The sequence below is a fragment of the Muntiacus reevesi genome, chromosome 19 (genome assembly GCF_963930625.1).
Source record: "Muntiacus reevesi chromosome 19, mMunRee1.1, whole genome shotgun sequence".
NCBI classification, from domain to species: Eukaryota; Metazoa; Chordata; class Mammalia; order Artiodactyla; family Cervidae; genus Muntiacus; species Muntiacus reevesi.
This window is the reverse complement of record NC_089267.1, coordinates 44,940,261-44,954,714: the sequence shown is the minus strand read 5'-3', so window position 1 is coordinate 44,954,714 and position 14,454 is coordinate 44,940,261.

The following is a 14,454-nucleotide window of genomic DNA, read 5'->3' as shown; positions in this document are numbered from 1 at the left end:
TTTGTGCTGGTATTCCACAAGTGTTAATGTATGTCAAAACTTGTCAAATCATACCCTTTAAACCTGTTCAGTTTATTGTATTTCAATTACACCTCAGAAAAGCTGTCAGAATCTATAGATCACACAGCATCTAAATTACATTGTGAGAAAGATATTATTTGGAAAATATCATATAAGTGATACATATCTCAGGAAGTTGAGATTTTTACTCAGTGAAGAAGTGAAGAAATATATATCCTGGAAAAAAGGACAATGTCATCCAGATTCTAGGTCCAAAATTTCCCTAGCTATTTTCTGCAGCTTGAATGTTTGTGTCCCTTTCCAAATTCATAAGTTAAAAAGCTAATCTTCCATGTGACGACTTGTGAAGGTAAGGCCTTCCTGGGGTGATTAGATCATGAGTGTGGAGACCTCACAAGACAGGATGGTGCCCTCGTAACAGAATTCCTGTGGCCCCTCCACCATGTGAAGTTCTAGTTTGTAGCTGGAAGATATCCATCTCTAAACCAGGAAAGAAGTCTTCACCAAACACTGGATCTGACAGCACTTGAGCATGGACTTCACAGCATGATGAACTGTGAGAAATACGTTTCTGTTCTTAAGCCACCAGCCTAGGGAGTTCTGTTACAACAGACTGAATAGGCTAAGACACCACTGAGCCAGAATGCTTTCTTTCTAAATACCAGTTTATATATTCCATCTCTCCATTTAAGACTTTCACTAACCCCACATGGCAAAGTGCTTAAGAATGACCCAGAGGTCCATGCACTCTCTTTGCTTAATCTCTGTCTTTATCTCTTGCCAGCATCTAATTCCATCTGCTGAAGCACCTCATTCCTTTTCTCCACCTCTGGCAAGCTGAGCTCTGAACACATTTCAGAATATGCTATACAATATCTGCCTCTAGTTTCTTTAAAATGATTTTTCTCTGCCTGAGAAATTCTTCCTATTTACATTTCATCCTCTACACTTCCTCCAGAGATCCTTCCTGGACCCTTTAGACGAAATTAGGTTCCTTTGGTTTCTGTGCTAAGGCCCTACACTCATGTCTGACTCTTTGCGACCCCATGGACTATAGCCTGCCAGGCTTCTCTTCTGTGGGATTCTCCAGGCCAGAATACTGAGTGGTGCCATTTCCTCCTCCAGGTGATCTTCCTGACCCAGGAATCAAATCTGTGTCACTTATGTCTCCTGCGTTGGCAGCTGGGTTCTTTACCACTAGCGCCACCATAGTCAGATTATTATCTTACTCGAGTGTTGCTGATTTCTTCATGTGAGAAAAAAATGCACACAGATTTCAAGTTTCTTGGTTTAAAAAATCAAAACAACAAACACTAGCACGTTAGCATTACTCTTCACATGTAAATTACTATTTGCAGTCCATGTCCAACTTCTCGTTGTATAATCAAAATTATATTTTATTTTTAAACAAGTGATGCTCACTGTAGAATCATCATCCAGGGCCAGAATGTAAAGATGATATTATTATTTAAATAAAATATTGTAATATATAAATTATGAACGTAATTGAAGTCTTTTTCTTCACAAAACATAAAAAGAAACCTAAACTATTTTCTTATACAACAAATGTAAACAGCCCAGTAAACACTGTTAATTATATTCAATGTTACTATACTTAATGTGATTAAAAAGAGAATTTATTAGCAAAACATTATCACCTCAGAAGTTATTTATAAATACTGCATTAAGGTTGGTGATGAATCTGTGCACAAACAAATGACATTCAGAGTAAGCATAAGTAAAATTATACAGAACTGCCAGTATCTGAGAATCAATTTCAATGTAAATATATTGGCTTATCAATTACACACTTAAGTATAAGAAGTGGAGTCACTACAAGATATCTATCCTATTAGAACTATGATGATACATTCCTAAATGCACTTAAAAGATGGAGATTTCTTTTAGGTAATTGAAAAAGAAATGAAAAGGGCTATACTAAATGCATGGTTTCACAGCAGTTGGAAAATACAAACTTCATGAGGGAAAAGGAATAAAATTGCCTTTATATCACAGAGGCCTTGGGGAAATCAGTGGGTCATGTGCTTGTGTGAGTGTGTGTAAAATGTAGAGTATCAGAGTTGGCTTGGGAAAGTGTGTGTTCAGGTTGACTTTGCACCCACTTTTTTAAAGGGCTAAGGCTCACCTAATAGAAAAAATAAATCACAAAGTGTGCTTTGAATAAATTTCTATTTTCCAGGTTAATTCTTTCTTCAGCTGTGGTCTATTTCTTAATCTGAGATGTTCCTGTGAATATAAACTTGACCTCTCTAGTGGGAAATACAAACGGCTTTCAATGATTGAACTATCTGTAATAGAGATAAAACCTCCGGCTTAAACAATTAACTTTGAAAGTAGAAACCATTCATGGTATTTCTAAATTGTTCTCTGCTCTGGATTGTCTTGTGACCATAAAGACACAGTGTGACTTTCAAATCATCAAGTATGAAAAATTTTCTGTAAGTTCAAAAATCTAATATAGAATTGGTAAGGTAAGTTGTAAGGAGAAGACTATAAGGTAATTATGAAAATGATGGAAGAGAATACATTCTAATATACATATGCAAGTGGTTGTGTTACCCACCAGGTTCTTGGACAATGTCATCAGCAAACATTAATACAAGGCCAGAGGAGACATTCAGACGAGGCTGTGGGAGTCGTGTTGCAGCGCAGAGGATGGGAACAAGTAGCAAGCTCCCTTGCTCCGCCCTTGAGTGACTGCGGGGGGCAGCTGATTACTGAACGTGATGCCTGATCCCGAGAAAGCCTCAGAGTTGCCACCTTGTGGTTGAAGGCGGTACTGCACTAACTGCTCATTTTCTATCCTTGGCCCAGGATTCTTCTGCCCCTGGGTTAAAACGAATCCTAGATACTTAACCCATTGCTGTGAGATCTGAGCCCTGGCTGGGCAGACTTTACATTCCCCTTCTTCCACAAAATATAAGACCTTAACAGTACTTTGACCCAAATCTTGTTTTGTCTCAGTATTTATCAATAAATCAACTATATAGTGCAGCAGAATTCCCTTTGCAAGACTCAGTTCCCTGGCTAAGGCGTTTCCAAATAGATGGGTGCTATCCTACAAGCCAGGGGAAGCACTGTCCAAATATGGTGTAGGCTTCAGAGTGTCAGGGTCCCTCTGTGACACCTGGGCGAATATGGTTATGGGTTTGGTACCACTGGGTGGATAGATGCCTGCCTCACTGCTCCTAAGTCTTGTCAAACCAATACTTCCTGTCAGACTTTGAATAGGGGGGAGTTGAGAAGTTACACGGGGATTGGCAGAGTCTAGTGACGAGGTTTTTTAGGAATTAAGTAAGCAGTGTTTGAATCTCCCTAGGCCTTTAGGCATTAAAGATTATTGCCTCTTCCCAGAGTCAATACCTAGACTATTCTTCCCTAGGCAATTACCCTAGACTTTAATCTTATTTCTTTCGGGAGTACCCATTTTGTCTGTCCTGGTGCTGAGGGGTCCCACACTACAGAATCCACCTGTTCTCTAGTTTCTTGGGGACTATTTTGATGACCAGCAGTCAGGTCATCTGGGGCTACTAATAGATGTGTTCTCTGTTTGAATTCTCTTCATTTTTGGATTTCACCCTGTCCTAAGAATATACTAACTCCTAATTTATTTAGCAAATCTGTTTCAAGGAGTGAGGCAGGTCATTTTGACATATTCAAAAAGCTGTGAGTAATAATAACAGATATGATTTCTGTGAAGAAAAGGAAACTCTCCTAAGTGGTTGGAGGGAATGTAAACTCGTGCAGTCACTATAGAAAACAGTATGGACGTTCCTTAAAAAAAACTAAAAATAGAGTTGCCATGTCATCTAGCAATCCTACTCCTGGGAATATATCTAAGGAAAACTAATTTGAAAAGATGCATACACGTCAATATTCATAGCATCACTGTTTACAAGAGCCAAGATACAAAAATGGTCTATCAACAGATGAATGGATAAAGATGAAATATATAGACACACACACACACACACACACACCACACAATGGAATACTACTCAGCCACTAAAAAGAATGAAATAATGCCATTTGCAGCAACATAGACAGACCTAGAGATTATCATATACAAAGTGAAGTAAGTCACAAAGACAAATATTATACAATATTCCTTGTATGATACAAATGAACATTTTTATGAAACAAAAACAGATTCCCAGACATGGAAAACAAATTTAAGGTTACAAAGGGGAAAGGGGGTGGAGGAGGGGTAAATTAAAAGTTTGGGATTAGCATATATAAAATAGATAAATAGATAAAGTCTTACTATATAGCACAGGAGAATATATTCGATATTTTATAGTAAACCATAATGGAAAAGAATATGAGGAGGAATATATATATATGTGAGTGTGAGTGTGTGTGTGTGTATACACACATAACTGAGTCACTTCCTTGTATGATAAAAATTAACACAAAACTGTAAATCAACTCTGTGTAAGCTGTGCTCAGTCGCTCAGTTGAGTCCGACTCCTTGTGACCAGATGGACTGTAGCCCACCAGGCTCCTCTGTTCATGGAAGTTTCCAGGCAAGAATACTGGAGCAGATTGCCATTTCTTACCCCAGGAGAGCTTCCTGATCCAGGTATTGAACCTACATCTCTTGCGTCTCCTGCACTGGAAGGCGGATTCTTTACCACTGCGCCACGCGGGAAACCCCCAAATCAACTATACTTCAGTAATAATAACGATAGTAATAATAATACTAACAATGGAACCAACTCTGCAGGCAAGGGAAGATGTAATCTGCCTTTTCTCTGGCTGTCCATCAGCTCCCCCCCAGCAGTTACGGTTGGCGAGGGGGTAGCCGGCCAAGTCCCAGCAGAGCAGGGGGTTCCAGCATCCTTCTCCTGCATGCCACGTTGAGGGCGACTGGAGGCTCTGCCGTGTGATCAGGGTGGATTGAGTAGTTTCTGAAGCCAGACAGACACTGAGGCTCCATCAATCTGTGTGCAGGGAACCTCTCATCCTGGAGATTCAAGGGGAACTGGGGCCAGTTGGGGTTATCCCGTGGGCATCCCACAGGAGGGCACTCTGGATATCCCCCCACATTCCAGTGCCTTACTTCTGACAGAAGACAAACTGTTTCTGGCCCATGTAACTTCTAGGCTCTGGGTTTGGTCTTCTCAGCACTCCAGGGTGCCATGAATGTGGCTGCGGAATCACAGCAAATTTTTTATTAGCCTCCTATCCTTATTAGCCTCGTCTGTTACTTCTTGGATATTACAGACCTTGAAGGTCTCCTCTGCCTCTACCTTCTACAATGGGGTTGGGGCCCAGCCTCAAGATTTTGTAAATTTCTTCTGAAAATCAGGAATGAGCTGGCTGATAACATGCCTGGCCATAGCAACCTGCCTTCTGCAGACTCATGGTCTGTATTGGTGTCCTTCCTGAGTGCCTCTGTCACCCGGCTCAGAAGACTGCTAGTTTTCATCTTTCTCTTGTGTAACTTCTCAGACCTTATTATAAATTACAGGCTTCACCATCCACCTTTCATTCCTTCTGATAGACAAGTAATATAATGTGTCATCCTAGCCTAGCTTACGTGATCATGTAGTCGCAATGTGGTTATGTTCTGGGATTGCATCCTCACCTGGCTGATAAATGTGGTTGTGTGGATTGGTGCCCAATAGGCCATTTGTGTCTCCTTTGACCTTTCTCAGTATAAGCTCCTTTTCATTTGGGGTGTAACAGGAATAACTACGATGTCTTGTCAGATCAAGTAGAATATTAAACTCAGCCTGAAAAATACATCCCTAAACTTATCAGAGTGTTCTGAGAAGCTGTCAAACCTCTCCTTACAGATTCTTGGTTCCCCATCGAAAAGGGGACCTACACTCTAGTAATCCCTCCATTCCCATCAGCTACTTCCTGAGAGGGTAAATCCAGGTGGGATAACTTTGAACTTGATCAGACCAGCATTAGGGAAAGCACTGGGGGCTCTGATTTTGGAGTTTTTGCTTGACGGGGTAAGATGGGGGTTTGGGGACTGAAAATGATGCTGAAGGGGAAGAACCCAGGGCCAGTGACTGAAGCCTGGTGTGCACATGGCTAGCTGGAGGCTGAGTAGGGCATCTGTGAGGAGGTCTGGCTCCAAATCTTTTGAGGGTAACCCGGGAATAGAGGCCACACACACAGCATAGGAATTTCTCAGACCAAAGCCTTGATAAACTTTCTTAAAGGTCTGCACCTACAGGACCTGTCTCCATCTTTGGGACTGCTTACAAAATAGTTACATCATTGTAAAATGGTATTAAAGTTAAGGGATCCAGTCCATGGGCGCTTCTTCTTGTCACCTGGGGCCAGGCTTAATTATAATAGAAAGTCAGCTTATTCCTTTAAAAATCATCTAATTTAAAGTTTCTTCAATTGTCAAGAATCAAACTCAGAGGGGAGTTTTGGGACATTCCCTAGGTGTTTTCCAGGTTTACTCACAAACTTGGGAGCTGAAAGCTAGCTACTTGAGGTCCAGAGTGAGGACAAAAAGGTTCACAAAATTCTCTGCCCAGAATTAGTGAGATAGATGAAGAGTCTGCAGAATGAAAGAGCCCAGATATATGGGTGAGGACCAAGGGAGAGGTAGAGAGAAGAGGGAAAAAGAGAGAGAGGGAGATTGTGGTTTCAACTCTCTCCCTGTGAGTGGCAATTCAGGTTTTAGGCTGCACACTCCCAGAAGGAGCCAGTGAAGGAGGAGCATGCTGTCCACTCCCCACTAGGGGCATCAAGCCCAGAAACCAGCCGTCTGTGAGTCGTCTGTTGAAATCTGACCCACAGGTTTACATAGGAATCTGCCTCTTCAGCGTGTTCCCAAGGGGACTTCTCTTGGGAACTAAAAATGGAAATAAAAATGATAATATTTTGAGAATCAGACTTTCATCTACTAGAGGATATGAGAAGCGAAAGTCTATCACTCAGAAATCTCCCCAAGGAGAGCCTGTAGGACTGAGACGTTCGGGGTGGGAGGCCAGCCTCTCCCTGCCCTTTTCGCCACTCGTCCAGGTGAGCAGGTGCTGGCCAGAGGGAGCAGGTGTCCGCAGCTGAGGAGTGATGCTGTGACTGCCCCACATCCACCCTCTCAGAAGGGCAGGAGAAAAGTATGAGGACAGAGAGAGAAGCAGAGAGAGGAAAGGGATGAAGGGGAAGGGGAAATTGGTGAGGGGAGATGGACAAAGGGTGGGAGGAAGCATGGCCTGGATGACATATTGATGCCCTCATGAGCCAGAATTGCAGACTTACTCAGCAAGATGAAGCTTAAAGAAGAGGTTTGGGATTCTTGTCACCCACAGGGAAGCTGTATTTGGTAGTCCATAGGTGCAACTGTTGCTGACATTTTGAGAGAAGTTCTGTCAGTATTTTTGGCTTCATCTGTCCCTTGTTTGGTGTGTGGGTACAGCAGATCCTTCATGGTCCCCATCACGTTTTTAAAAAATATCCACAGTTTCTGTAATCCACTCATCTTGTTCCTTACTGGGAGACAGTTAATAAAAACTTCCCCAAAGTCTATTTTCCTGTGTCCATAGGCCTTTGCCATCCATGTGACAATTTTGTGCCTCCACTCAAGAGACAATTTCTCCACTCTCGTTAATCTAGGCTGGTCTTGCGGCCAACCTTGATCCATAGAACGCAGTAAAAGTACTGTTGCAGCTTTTGTTACTTCTTTCTTGGAATCCTGGCATGGCCATGCTGTGAAGTTCAGGTTAGCCTACAGCAAAATGAGAAACATCGTGGAAAAGAAATTAAGTTACTCACTTGACAGCCTTGACCCATTTTCTGGCATGTGAGTGAGGACATTATGGACCCACCCACCCCAACAGAGCTGAGATGAGTTCAGGTGCATGAGGCATCCCAGGTAAATCCAACAGAACTGTCTAAGCTACCACATGTGAAAAGTAATAGATTTGCATTGTTTACTATTTTATTTTTTAAATGTAGCAACAGCTTATGGAACAATTCCACAACAATTGTGGAACAGTTCCACAGAGCCTTCTGGCTCTGAGCTCAGCCACTGTCCACAATCCACACTTCAACCCATTATCACTGTCACTTATGGAGGAATTTCTGCATCCCTCCCATGCTTCATGGAATGGAAGGACATAAGAATACAAACTCATGTAATTCACTTGTCTGTAATGAGAGATGGGGGGGCAGACATGTACTTGTTCATTTATCCTTGGGCCCTTGTGTTGTGATATTTATTTATTTATTTAGGCTGTGCTGGGTCTTTGTGGCTGTGCAAGGGTTTTCTCTTGCTGTGGTGAGCATGGGCGACTCTCTAGTTGTGGGGTGAGGGCTTCTCTTTGCAGTGGGGAGCACAGGCTTTAGGTGCACAAACCTCAGTATTTGTGGTGCAAGGGCTTAGTGGCCCTGTGGCATGTGGGATCTTCCTGGACCAGGGATCGAACCTGTGTCCCCTGCATTGATAGGCAGATTCTTCACTGGCCCACCAGGAAAGTCTCTGCTGCGATTGAGATAGTCTTTTTTTTTTTTTTTGGTACAGCTTGTAGGATCTTAATTACCTACTAGTAGTAGTTTCAGTTGCTTAGTCTCTTAGTTGCTTAGTTAGTTGTATGATTCTTTGCGACCCCATGGAATGTAGACTTCCTGGCTCCTCTGTCCATGGGATTCTCCAGGCAAGAGTACTGGAGTGGGTTGCCATGCCCTTTTCCAGAGGATCTTCCTGACCCAGGGATAGAACCCAGGTCTGCTGCATTGCAAGCAGATTCTTTATCTGTCTGAGTTACACAGAAGCCCCTTAATTACCTGATCAGCAATCAAACTGCCCTCAGCAGTGAAAGCTGAGAGTCCCAGCTACTGAAACACCAGGGAACTCTCTAGATTGTCTTTTAGAGGGCTCTTTGATCACTGTGTGTACATGTTCGGGCTTCCGTACCTCTTCTCCATCACCCCTTCTCCCCCAAGATGTCAATGAGCTATTAGTAAAGAAGGGATGATGTTGCTGGGCAGAGATTTAAATCTGCCTTCTGCCTTCGTATTCGCTCAAATTTCTTTAAGATGGTACTCACTGTAGAGCCTAGAACTGGCAAATTTTTGGTTGTTCTCTTGGTTTACTAAGGACCACTAGTCTTTTCCCATCACTTGGTACCACCTCATCTGTTATGCGTAACAGACATTTCTGATTGATGTTAATCCTTAGTCTGGTGAGAAACATTTTGTCTCTTGTAGAGGTAAACCTTATTCTATCAGCTGTCTTCTTACTGTTTCATGAAGCTTCTGCAATATTCTGAATCTCTTCAACACCTTATGGGAACCAACATTTAATACTCCTTTTTGGCATGTTACTGTCCCTCCCATTTTCTAGGTCCATGACATAGGAATGGATGACAGGGATCTATTCTTAAGGAAAGTGGATATATTTTCAAAATTTCACCATTAAATCCACATTTAACTTTTCTCACACTTTGAGAATAAAATTCTCCACATCAGTAAAGTTCTAATCAAGGGTATTTTCCCTCTAGCCAAGGTCCCATAGGTAAGCTGTAAAACACTCAAAAGGCAATTTATTTATCATGAGAAATATAGTTGTTACCCTCACTGGGCTATGTAGATCAGATAAGGAATGAATCTAAATGTTTTTAAAAAGCAAAAAACAAAACCGTTGCTACTACATCTTCAAATGTAAATTGTTTCTTTTGTCCTCTTTACCCATAACATACAATGTTTTATTCCCTCTGATCAACTTGTTATCATTCATTTTATTCTTAACCCCTCACTCTAGTATCCTTGCCAGGGAAATCCCATGAGAGAGGAGCCCAGCAGGCTACGGTTCATGGGGCTGCAAAAGAATTGGACATGATGTAGTGACTAAACAACAGCAGCATTCTTAACTTCACTTAAAGGCCACCTTCTCCAGGAAGCCTTCCTTGACTTTCCTCGCTCTCTATTCTCAGCTCCCATGGTTTGATGCTCCCATACTCTCAGGTTTGTCACACTAAACAATAGTATTTTATTGTTCTCTCTCTCTTCCTACCCCTCACCTTTCTCTCTCTCTGTCCTTTTCTCTCCTCCAGCCCCTCAGTCTCTCTCTCATCATGGCAGTGATTTTTGACAGCATGATCCGTCTTGGTGTCCCCACTGACCATCACACAGCTGGTGACACATGGTAGATGCTAAATAAAGGTTGAGTAAAAGAATGGGTGTATATAGCTCTACAAGAAAAGTCAAAAGATAATCCAGAAAACTGATTGATAAACACAGTATTACAGCACAGGAAGTAACGTTGTAGATTCCAAATGATTACTGTCATCATGTTATGATTGGCATATTCATGCATCTTCATAATAAAATGAGGACTTTGGAGTGCTTAAAACATAGAGGGATTTCCCTGGCATTCCAGTGGTTAAGACTCCGTGCTTCCAATGCAGGGGGCAAGAGTTTGATCCCTGGTCTGGGACCTAAGATCCTGCATGCTAGTGGTATAGCCTTAAAAAAACAAACAAACAAACAAAAAAACAGTTATAGAAATATCCTGACCCAACATCACTGTACTTGGCTCATGCTTGCACAAGCAGAATCTGTGACAACTATTTTTCTAGGCTTCTTTTACTCACTAACTCTTCTCTGATTGAAATACTGTTTCTTTAGATATGCTATTACTTTCCAATGACCTTTATTCTGGCCAGAAGATGTACTTGCCTGTCTCTGAAAGGATCCTTTCTATTAATTCTCTATTTTAACTTCCTGGCAGCAGTCTTCTTGCCCTCATTTTGGACTTCTTTTATTTATCATCCAAACCAGGACACTTTTGAGAGTGAGTGAATGTGCTATTAATAATTATGACAGAACAATAGACATGAACCTATTTATGGCTTATGGACTTCTTGGCAAAGTGAGATGTTACCTTACTGATTTTCAGCTGAGGGAGGACATTCACAGTGGTACCAACTGAATCCCTGACCAGCATGCCAACCTAAGAGCAGTGTGCCCATAAAAGACAGAGGGGGCTCAAGAGTTCATGGAAACACTATTGCAAAAACAAAATTTAGTTAAGCAAATTTAGAAGAAAAAAAAAGAACAATAAATAGACAAATATTACAAATATTTAAAACAAAGTGAAATAAACAACCATAATGTTAAGTACTTATGTTCTGTATGTCTCTGAGACAATTGGCATCATATCATTAAAAAATACACAAAATATGACCTCTTTTTTAACTTATTTGGTTGTCTTCCACAATAGCACAAATTCTGTTGGAAATAGGGAGAGAGTTAATCTATTTATACTTGATTTTCCAAGTTCAACAATGCTCTCTAGTTTGTTTACACAATATCTTTCTGACTTCCATCAATTCAAAATGCCTGTTGTCATAACTGATTTGTTCTTTCTTCTTTATGAAACTCAAACTAATCAGGGTCTAAATATCTTCTAGTTCACTTCGGACTACACCATTACTATTTTACTTTCCTATGCTTTGGGAATGAAAAACAAATATACCTCTACACACACACACACACACACACACATACACACACACACACACACACATATTCTCTTTCATGCACTTTCCAAAACTCATCCTGTACAACTGAACATTTATTTTTCTTCACTGTTTGAGATTAAAATAAAAAAAATCACCTTCCTCAAATAATTAAACTTTGAGAGTGAAAATGCCAAATCAAAGTAGAGAAAAATTCTGTGGAATATATTCAATTCATTGAAATCTAAGAATTAAGATAAAAACCAGATCAAAGGGGGGAAAAATGAATGATCCAAGTAAATATGGTAAATGGTTGAAAAAGTAAGGATTATGTCTACAGTTTTCGGTTAGTGGACAAAGATTCAGTATAATGGTGACTAGTTTAACTTCCTTGATTTTCATTAGGGTCATGGAAGAAAAGAAGTGTTGGGAGTAATTTCCTTGGTTCTGTCTCGTCACAGCAAAAATTTCAAGCGATGGATGGACCAGTGTTACAGCACAGTTTTATTTGGCAAGCAAAGGAAAATATATGGTCGAGGTGTTAGGGTGGGCCGACCCAAAAGATTAGAAGAGAGGCCAGAGGCTCAATTTTGGCTCCTCTTATGTTTTTTCTCCTCCCACTGAGCCTGCTCTATGTAAATCGGGCTAGCCAGGAGGGCTGTTTGTTTCACCTGAGGTTCTCACTCCAGTCCTCAGACCTTCCTTTGTTCTATTTTTGCAGGCTTTTCCCTTCTTTGTCTTTTAGCCATCACTTTTAGTCCTTTCTGAACTCCTTTTTCCTATTCTAACTACCTAACATTCCCCCCCTCAAGAGATGGGAGGCCCAATTCTTTGGGAAGAGGGGCATCAAGTTCTCTCTGGATACTTCCTACTGAACTGGGATGGCGAGGGGCATTGGACCTCCCTCTCTAGCTAGCCTCAAGCCTCAGAGTCCTTATAGCAGTGTCCGTCTAAGGATGAGCGACAATTTCCATGGTTGGGTATAGTTTTAAATATCCTTGCTGAACTGGCACTGAATGTTGTAGATTGTTGACCTGGGCAGAGACAAAATGGGTTAGACAATTGATAATACAGGGAGCAATCATAAACAGCATCAGTATGATGATAACACGGATTAGTAGTGGCATTAGCCAACTCTAAATTCCCCATTGCCAGGAGACAGATCCCCCAAAGACAGGTTGTAGTCACCCCAAGAACTCTCCAGCTCATTCTTTGAGATCCTATAGGATCTGAATGTTTTTCTTGAGGACTGTGAGATGTTTTTTAACTTAGCTGGAAGTATTTACCCAGAAACAATGTATCTCATTCAAGATGGCTCAAGTCTCTCCTTGTTCAGGAATCAGGAGATCTATCTCCTGTCTATTTTGGAGTACAACTCCTGCCAAGCTGTGTTAGCTCTTTAGAGCTGTCCTGAGAAATCTTATCCCCAGAAACTTAATTTTGGAGATTTCGCTAGAAGGACACTGATTTGTAGTTCTGAATAGGTATCTGGGATCTCCCAGGGGCTCACAGGTATATTAAACATCCTCTTCTCTTTTCTTCCATGGCTACACTTGTGAGTGTTAAATCCAGGAGTCATGTCCTATTACCTTGACTGCTGTGGGGGTAGAGAGTATTACAGGGTAGGGGCCCTTCCATGTGGGCTGGAGTTGAGCCTTTGGTGACCCATCTTTCCAGGCTTTAATTAGGACTTGAGCCCCTGGAAAATATAGTGGTGACTCTTTAGAATTTTTTGGGTCCTAGTTGATATCCCACATGCATATATCCTGTTTGAATTGCACAATGGCCATGGTATAAGATTGGCGGGATCTAGGAAGAGGTCATTGACATAAACAAAAGGGCTCCCATATAGCATCTCATAAGGACTAAGACTAACCTGTTCCTTAGGGGAAATACGGGTGCAGAGGAAAGCAATTGGTAAAGCCTCCTTCCACCCTAGGGACGTCTCCTGGGTTATCTTTTCTATTGCTGATTTTAAGAAATGGTTGGCTGTTTCTACTCTTCCTGAAGACTGAGGCTTCCAGGCATAATGGATATAATAAGTAATGCCCAATACTTTAGAGACTCCTTGGGTGACCTTAGAAGTCAATGATATTCCATTGTCACTTTGTAATGACCTGGGCAGACCAAACCTTGGAATGATTTCATGCATTATTATTTTTTTTTTTACACCACCTCCTCAGCCTTCTCAGTCTGGGTGGGAAAGCCTTCAATCCATCCTGTGAATGTTATCTATCATGACTAACAGGTATTTATACCTTTGAGAAACTGGCATCTGGGTGAAGTCCATCTGCCAATCCTCTCCTGAGTAGGTCCTATGTCATTGGATGGGCTGGGCCATCTGGGGTCTTTGAGCTCCTTGGGGGTTTTCTAATTGGCAAGAGGGACAAGAGGAGTTCACGTGCCTTATGGTCGTTTGGAGGCTTATTCCTCTGAAGGTCTTTTCTAGTAATCTTTGGAGGGCGTTCTCCCCTAAATGAGTGGTGGCACATAATCAGTTAGCTAACTTCCATTGGAGGTTCCCAGGCAGAAAGAAGAGTCCCTTCTTTTGGAACCACCCCATATAATCATCTTGAAAGCCCCCACTCTTGTCTTTAAGAGTGTCACCTTCAGTATATGAAGGAGTTTCTGGCAAATTAGTCTGTGGAACTTAGGTAGAAACCCTTGTTAGGACATTGTTCTGTAATGGTGCTATCTTAGCTGCCTGATCAGCTGCAAGGTTCCCTCATGCCACTTCCGTGCTCCCTTTTAGGTGTCATTTACAATGGAAGACTGAAACCTCAGTGGAAAGATGAACTGTCTCCAAGAGCCTAAGGTTTTGATCACCATATTTGGTCAGGGACCCTCAGGTGGTCAAGTGGCCTCTTTCTTTCTAACTAGCAGCATGTGCATGTAGTACCAGAAAGGCATACTTGAAGTCAGTGTAAATGGCTAATCTTTTTCCTTTTCCCAGCTCTAAAGCTCGAGTTAGGGCTATGAG